General features: G+C 27.9%; 1 long non-coding RNA gene and 1 other non-coding gene across 2 annotated transcripts; one reads left to right on the plus strand and one right to left on the minus strand.

Moving 5' to 3' along the window:
• Nucleotides 1-365: 365 nt before the first annotated feature.
• Nucleotides 366-1,369, minus strand: LOC114383628. The gene is made up of 3 exons (XR_003660554.1): nucleotides 1,100-1,369; nucleotides 760-805; nucleotides 366-564 (listed from the first exon to the last, which is right to left on the minus strand). It is a non-coding gene; the product is annotated as an uncharacterized LOC114383628 (long non-coding RNA).
• A 6,929-nt stretch (nucleotides 1,370-8,298) lies between these two features.
• On the plus strand, nucleotides 8,299-8,368 carry LOC114385553. The gene has a single exon (XR_003660922.1). It is a non-coding gene; the product is annotated as a small nucleolar RNA R66 (small nucleolar RNA).
• Nucleotides 8,369-8,838: the final 470 nt, after the last annotated feature.

An 8,838-nucleotide genomic window follows, 5' to 3' on the forward strand; every position in this document is an offset into this window, starting at 1 on the left:
TTAGTAACTTCATTAATAATTTATGTAATTTTTTGAAGCGAAATATATTGATGTAATTAATTCATTAAAATCTTATGAGTATAATTTAATTCAATCTTTGTCCATTTGCTTAAATAAGATTCAGTACTAAAATAAACCTTCAAATCAGGCTTGATGGGCATGCAAGGCACACTGCGTGAATTTGGGTTTCGGGGATCTTTCGCTGCGTGATATTCTCAAACGCTTGGTGAGCACGCTGCAAAGGGATTACTCATTGCTTTCTAAGAATAGCACGACCCTAAATCATCTGCTCTCACACACAAATAGATAACAAAAAGAAAGCAATACATTAGAACCCCATTCAAGTCAAGGGCAAAAAAAAAAAAAAATAAAGCCTTCACAAACAACAAAATAATATCAAATCATATATATTGTCAAGCAACTCTCTTGCCCTCTTCATTTCCACTCACACTCTCTATGTATCTTGTTTGTGTTTCTTTTTGGATTTGTTTCGCATGCATGAATCTCCTTGTCACTTGATTCTGGAGATCTTATAGAAATCTTTGATCTATTGGACAGCGTCAACTATTATCAATTTCCAAAAATAATCAGAATTTTAGGATTGAGATAATGAACTTTGGGATAAAACAAAATTTCAATAGACAAACACATAATAAATAAGGATCATAATTATTTAAAATCACTTTGACATATATTTTTTTAAACGAAAACTAAACTAATTATATATGGTATCACTAAAGAAAAAGACGGAGCTCACACCTTGCTTGGATTGAAGTTACAGAGAATCTCCAATAGTTTGAAGAGCCTATACAGAAAACATGCATGTAATTAGATTTCAGATTCAAGAAATTGAAAATCACACTCATATATATTGTTATAAAGTGCGTGAACAGCTTTAACAGGAGAAGAATCTGAGTCAACCACAAAAATAAAATAAAAAGAGAGGGAAAATTATTACTTTGGGATCATTTCCTGCGATACCAAAATAATCTGCAACAGGATTTCAAGGAAAAAATAACAACGAAGCATCCAAAAAAACCACAAAAAATCAAACAAAAAAAACATAAACACAGTTTTAATAAAATCAAAATATAAGAACCTCTATCTTCTTCTTAACTTCTCCCACAAATTCTTTGCCAAAGCTGCCGTTGTTACTGTAACTTGTTCCAAAAATAAAACCACAAAAAATCAGACCATTCAAAGAAAAAGAACCCAAACCAAAATCGCAAAAAATAGAATGAAGATGGAAGCCCTCAGTAGCTCTAAAACTCAACCGAAAACAAAAGAAAAAAGTGGAATTGAAGAAGACACCAAAATGAAGAAGAAAGAATGGAAACAGAGGAAACAAATTTGTGGGGAAATGACACAAATGAAGGATGCAGGTTTGAAGTTGGTAGGGAAATGATCAGAAACACTGGAGAAAAAACCACGTGCATCACCAACAGAATGGCCAAAGCTAAACACTCAACGTGGCATAAAACGTGGCACAAAACCAAGGTAAAGCTGAAGGGGCATAAAATGACCAATAAGCCAATAAAATGGAGGTGTCATCAGTTGAAGCACGGACACACCAGTAATTTTTCTGGGATTCTTTTTTATAATATAGTAGATTAGATAACTATTATTATTATTGGGTTGAAACTTGAAACCGGTCGAAAGACAGACACGTTGTCCTTCATCTCATATTGCTTATAAATATTGAAAAAAAAAAAAAAGATAACATCGACATTCGACAAAGGGAGCAAATATTATCATATTTAAAGTATTCCGAAAGTTCATTCAATGCAAACGACGGTCGTTATGTCAGGTACTATACTATATTTTAATTAATTAGATTTGAAATACTTTGAACATATATAGGAATTTCTACCTCCGCAGGTACATGAAGCAATTGATATAGGATATTTAAATTAATTAAGAGTTTGTTTGAATAGAAAATTTTAATCGAGGAAAATAATTTATTAGAGAATTTGAATTTCTATAATCTAGAATTTATTGTTTGGATGTTTTTTTTTTGAAAAATTTAAAATTTTATAATTTTAAAATAGAATTTTAAACAATTAAAAATCTGGAATTTCAATTTCCTTTTAAAAGGTGAGAAATTGAAATTTTTTTCTTACCGTCTTCTCGTTTGAGTTCATGAAATATCGATCGGGTGTGAGTATAAATGAACACGTATAACTAGCACATCAATCATATTTTCTCTTTTTTTTCATTCATTTTTTTCACTCTCATAATTTTATTTTTTTTATCTAAACACAAAAATTTGAAAATAAAAGAATTTGTAATTAAAATTCTTAAAATTTAAAATTTCTCAAAATTTTAAATCCCCCATTAATTATTGTAGAAAATTGCATACAAATATGGATGGTGGAATCACAATTCCACTTGTGTTGCGGTCTCAAATACTTCTATAACCTTGATGTCACCGTTGATATTACGGTCGAGTGTGGATCATTTTTAAAACATTGAGCTTAACCGGTGCTCATGATCAATTCAAGTCCGTCCTATTTGTTAAATATTTAAATGGACAGCTTTGACATCCATAATAATCTTATCTAATTCATATTAAAATTATTTCTTGTACACTAAAAATATATATAAATAAGAATTTCTCGTAACAATGTTGAAGAACAGAAAAGGAAAAGGACACATAAGCGTATAAAATCAATGATGACAAAAAGGACAAGTTGAGCCAACCAAGTCTGAGCTTGAATTGAATAGTCAGACAAAGAACAAGGAAAACTACGTATGGAAAGGACTAGCACGTGGACATGGAGTGTGAAAACCAAGTCTAGATTAGCCAGTCTTCTTGATTATGAGCAACCTTCGTTGATTGCTATGGTCTATGTCTACTACTTATATCAAGTTGTGGGACTCATGAGATGCATGCATGACATAAAGAGAATGTGATTGTGACCTATTCAGTATTTATTAAAATCAGGGTTTTATGCAACAACAAAGAAGCTTCAGGATTGGGCACATATTATTGGATACATTATAATAATGATACTATAATAATTATTGTGGGGGGTGATAATATTGATAATGACAGTATAATAATTATTCATTTTTTTGTTGCGTCTGTGAGAAGTGAGTTTGATTGCTAGGGGGATTCTGGGCAACTAATTGAAGGAACAACCTCCCATTTTCCATTGATTACTTTTCTGACTCATGCGTCGCTAGCTAATAGTTATGCCTTATTCGGAGAGAGGGACCAGAAAAGAAAATAAATTAAATAAAGCAAATCTTAAGGAGTTTATTAGAGGTCCACCATGCATGCATGTACGTATTGCTTTGATATTCTTGGGCTTCCTCAGTTGTCACTACTCGAAATATTCAGCATACTTCAACAATATAAATCTGAGTTGATTAGATATGCTTCCTTTGCAATCAAAACCACCTAGTGCCAGTAGCTAATTAAGTTTGTCTATATTGATAAATGGGTCTATATGGATAAACCAAAAGTCTTTGAAGATAAGAGAAAAAAAAAACTTTTCTATAAACTAATATTAGGTTATGTATAAAATAGTTCATAAAAATCCTCTCATACAACTTTTTTAAAAAATTATTTTTAACTTATGCAAAAGTTAATTTTAATTTTTTTCTTAATTTCTTAGAAGTACTTTTAATTGCATAAATTTATCCAAATAGATTTATATATTATATTTTTTAGCTTATGGTGTTCGTGGGTCGGTTTAGGCCGGTTTTAACCAAATTTATGACCCAATTTAATCAATTTTGATTGGTTTGACTCAGTTTGGTTTTCACAAATTTTTTTTGAAACCCAACCTAACTCGATCCATTCATGAACGATTTGGTTTGGTTCGGACCAACAGATTATCATTTAAATTTGATCTTTTTTTATCTTAGAACTATTATTTTATACCATGATTCATCTAAATATCCAATATAATTAACACAAATATTATCAAATGTCTTAAGGTAGTAAAATTAATTCATTTAATATCATCAACGTAACATTCTAAACTAGACTAATACAAATTAAAACAAAATATTCTTCAACGATATTTATTATGATAGTCCGAATCACATCTATTTCCTACAAACTAATTTCTTACCATAAGCTCTGCTACAAGAAGATTTGTTGCAATTATGTTTGCTGAAATAAATGAACAAAATATGATTCATTAATAATATAAACATGATAGGAAAAATAAATATAAAATAAAGATGAAACAAATAATAATGTACTTGAAAGTAATACCTTAAGAAATTCTAACACTAATGATACCAACACTTGGAGTTCTAACATTTAAAGTCCCAATATTAACCATATCTAAATTCAAAACAAACCACACTACAAAATTTAGCCTTAATTCTACCATGTGATGTTTTAGCCTTCAATTATTATTGGAGTAATGATATATTCCCACCGTTAATAATCATAACAATCTTTTTAAAAATTTGTTTATTCTTTTTTGTGAGATTTTTTTAAATTTTTAGCTGTATTAATTTATTTTCTATGTTGTTTTTTCTCCAACATTAATAAAAAAATAACTAAGTGGATAAAAAATATTAAAAAAAGATAATTTTGAAATAATAGTATAATTAATTTACAGATATGATTAATTAAATTAATTATTTTTGTTAAAAACATGAATTTCTTGAATGAGTATTTTAATTAGGTACGTACAGAGGGAGTAGCTATCAAATTTGAAAAGTCAGAGCGTCTTGTTTTTTGGTAAAACCATGTAAGATTTTTATTTTAAAATATTAGTCAAGAAAGATTGTTATTTTAGTTTATTAATTGCTTTTAAAAAATAAAGAAGATACTAATTACTTTTATTTTATTATTGTCTCTTGACATTTTTAAAATGAAAGAGACTAATTACGCCTGATACAAATCAACAAATAATTAAGTCAGTCATGTATGCTATACATGATTCGATGTTTAACAATGCGTATAGAGATAGATTTTATTGATAAATTGCACTCCTCGTTTAAAGATACCCTTTGTGTTTGTAAAGGGGAAAACATTAATAGAATGATAGGATAATTAAATATAATTATATTTTTTATAGAAAGTATTTAATTATTTTCTTAATTATTGTACATAATTACGTAAAGATTACATGATAAATTTAGTCTCTAAATTTCTATCTAGCTATTACATTAATTCTTTAAATAAAAAAAACTCAAATTATCTAAAAAAATTTAGGGACTCATTTTTTTTCTTAAAAATATATCATTATTATCACTTAAGTTCCCAAGAAGGAGTAAAGAAAAGTCATGAGTTTGAATCCTTCCTGATAAAAACTAACAACTAATAATTGTTGATAAAAATATTACTTATGTTTCTAACTAGAGATTAAAATGAAAAAACATTGATTGATTTTAGGAACATAAATGAAACATTAAAAAATTACAAAACTTTTGTTTTTAGGAACTAATATGAAAACAAGATACAAGTTTAAGAACTAAATTTATCATTTAATCTTACATATATTATAAATGAGAACATTTTGTTTTGAGAAATGAGAATTATAAATCTAGACTATTAGATTTATTTGAACGATCAAAATTAAAAGAAAATACACATAACTCTCTCTAAAATGGTCATATGAACATTGAATAACTTATAACCTTGACCATGCATTTATGCTTGTATGACCCAAATTTTTCCTTTTTTTAATTCCATGGATTAATTTGACTAACTATTACAATTTCATGGAATAAATTAATTGATAATTTCTAATTTTAGAGATTATTTTGTTAGTTTATTAATTTTAAGGACCAATTTAATTAACAAAGATAATTTCAAAGATTAAATTGGTGATTTACTTATTTTTTATAAAAATAATTGGAAGTGGCATTTTATTAGATTTTATACTTAACGTTATTTTATATTTTCCCTACATATATAATTTTATATGATTCATACCATAGATTTTCAATTATTTTAAATATTATATCACATGTTAAAAAAATATATAGTGTCACGAATTACCAAATGATTTTTACACTTTATGAAATTATGTATACTTGATATACTTTATGAAAAATTTAATAAAATTCACTTTGGATAAAAAATTATTAAATATATCCATTTTTATTTAAAATTTGACACCAGATCCTATTACTTTTTCTTGTGATATATAGATGTAATGGGATGAAGTGCAGAATGAACGCTGGGCTGAAAATTGTTATGTTATGGAGAGGTAACAATTTCTAATAAGGCACATGCTATTTCTATTCCCACTTTTGCTAAGTACATCCCCATCTCCCAATTGATATTAGAAATAATTGTTTCATTTTGTTTTACTAGTCACAATTTTATTTCTTTTTTAATATTACTTTTTATATGTGAACATGAAATATCATGTTAATAAGATGTGTGAAGAGATGAAGGGGAATTTCTGAGGGGCATTCCAAGGGGTGTATCAATTTAAGGAAAAAAGCTATATTGAGTAATTAAAAACTAATGAGAAGGAATGAGGGTGTACTTAGAAAAATGACGGTGTATATAGCAAGTCTTTCAGACCAATTGTTAACCGGCTGTTATGTTTACTGTCCAAATCAAATCTATAAAAAATTTACTTTGCATAAAAAAATTATATTATGCTTGATCTTAAGTTCCAGTATTAAATACATAGCTGCAAAAAACAGTTTGAATATTAAATATATAGCTGCATTAAATATTTAGTGAGAAAATTTTGTCATTTATAATAATCCTACTTGATTTGAGTAAGATTATTTTCCGTTGTAATCTCCACCAAAAAATTCTGTTTGAAAGATAATGGCCGAAAAAGGTATTATTTTAAATATAATAGAATGATATGACTAAATGTGCCATAATTTTTTGTTGAAAATACGAAGACAATTTTTTTTATCCAGATATCTATAAAATTTTGTGGCGTTGGAGTTACATTCCTATATGGCGTATGCAGTATGCTGTGAAAGCTGGTACTCATTTTTATGGGTCATGGCCTACAATGTGGCACAACTATGGGTTTGTTGCTTTTGCACTTTGAAGTTGCGTCCTGATCCTTTTTTCTTTTTTATCTTTTAGATTGACCATTCCAGAAGTTAAAATTTGTAATCAATTACATTTTGAATTGGTCATTCAGAATGCTAAAAAAGAGGTGCAGGAAACAACAGCCACAACTTTGTAGCAGTATATATGGATCGAACGGGCTGAAGCCTAGTATGCTGATGAGACCCAAAAACAATGCTAGTGTGCTTGCAGGAAAATATAATACAATACCTTTTGACAATTTCTTTTTGACTAAATTTAATTTTATATCATTGATTTTGGTTCTAATATGTTTATGCAATAGTTCTTCAATTTTAGAAAAGTTATAATTTTAGTCTAATGTTTTAGTTTTACATATATTTTATTTCCTTTTCTTTATTTTAATAAAATTCAATCTTAAATTTAACATATTCATTTTATATATCATAAAAAATTGAAAGTTTTGATACTGTTGATTTTTTAACCAATAAAAATATCAAGTCATTTATCTTATTATTAATTTGAAAATTTTTATTTTTTTCAAATTAATCCTTGATTAATTAAAATATTTAAAAAAAAAATCAAACTACAACTATTTTGAATTATAAAAAAAAATCTGAACATAAATTAGAAATCTGAACCCTGATCTCTTTCTTCCATAAACCAAGCTAAAATCTGAACCCTAATCTCCATCACCCAATAGAAATAAGTGACCTGTTTTTCAAAATGTCTATTTTACCAACCTTGGAGCTATATTTTTTCCAATTTTCTTTGTCATGTTCATTTGCCTCTTGGGATGCCTTTGATTCATAGGCCTTGTATTATGGGTTATCTTGTAATCAAAGATAAAAAAAAGGCATATATTTTTCACAGGAATGTTGAGCCACTTTGCCACCTTCGTCTGTTTACTCCAAGAGCAGTGAATGATTAGAATGCTAAATCAACTTTTCCATTTTTCACACAGGAGTGGCTGGTGCTGGGAATTAAATTCCAAACGAGGAAGTGAGGGAGGAAGGTGTGGAGAATGTTTCTGCGCTTTGGATAGGAAATACAACAGCTTTATAGGAGTTATAATCATTTATCGGTGGTATAATTTTTCTCTTTAGTTTTCTATGGTTACCGATTGGGGGATTTTCCTTGGTTATTGAATATTTATTGCTACTATATATATTTATTACTACTGGTGTCAATAATAACATATTGTTTGCCTTCCCAAAAAAAAAAAAAAACTTTTCTATTTTTAATCTTCGAACATTTCAACTTTTGATGTAAATACTTTTCTACCACTTCCCTCTCTCTCTCTTTAGTTTAGAGTTGTGAGATCCTATGATGGCATGGAATCTTTGAGATCTTATTGTCTAATTTGATGACAACTATAAGCATAATTTGAACATAACCTTTATTGTATGGTAAAATCTGATTTCGAGCCACGAATGAGTTCAATTAGACAATCTGAATATGGCATTTGTTTGGGTTTGAAATATGAACTTAATTCAAGATTGGGAATTTTGAACAAACAAAAACAAAGGTTACGTTCTTGTTACTTGGTGAAGGGGACTAAAATGTCAGGCTTCAGTGGGATTTACTGGTGAAAGAGATTAGGGTTGAGATTTCTAAACTTATGTTTAATCTTATTATTTAATTTAAAATAGTTGTAATTTTAATGTTTTTAAAAATATTTTAATTAATCAAGGACTAGTTGAAAGAAACAATTTTTAAAAAAATATTGAGAAAATAGATGACATCTTAATTTGATTGGTTAAAAAATCTACAATATTAAAGCCCCCGACAGTTTTGGGAGTATTTTAGAAGCTCTCAATATATATGCATAATGCACAGAATTTTTAAAATGTGGAAAAAAG

This window comes from Glycine soja, chromosome 14, assembly GCF_004193775.1.
Source record: "Glycine soja cultivar W05 chromosome 14, ASM419377v2, whole genome shotgun sequence".
Classification (NCBI taxonomy): Eukaryota; Viridiplantae; Streptophyta; class Magnoliopsida; order Fabales; family Fabaceae; genus Glycine; species Glycine soja.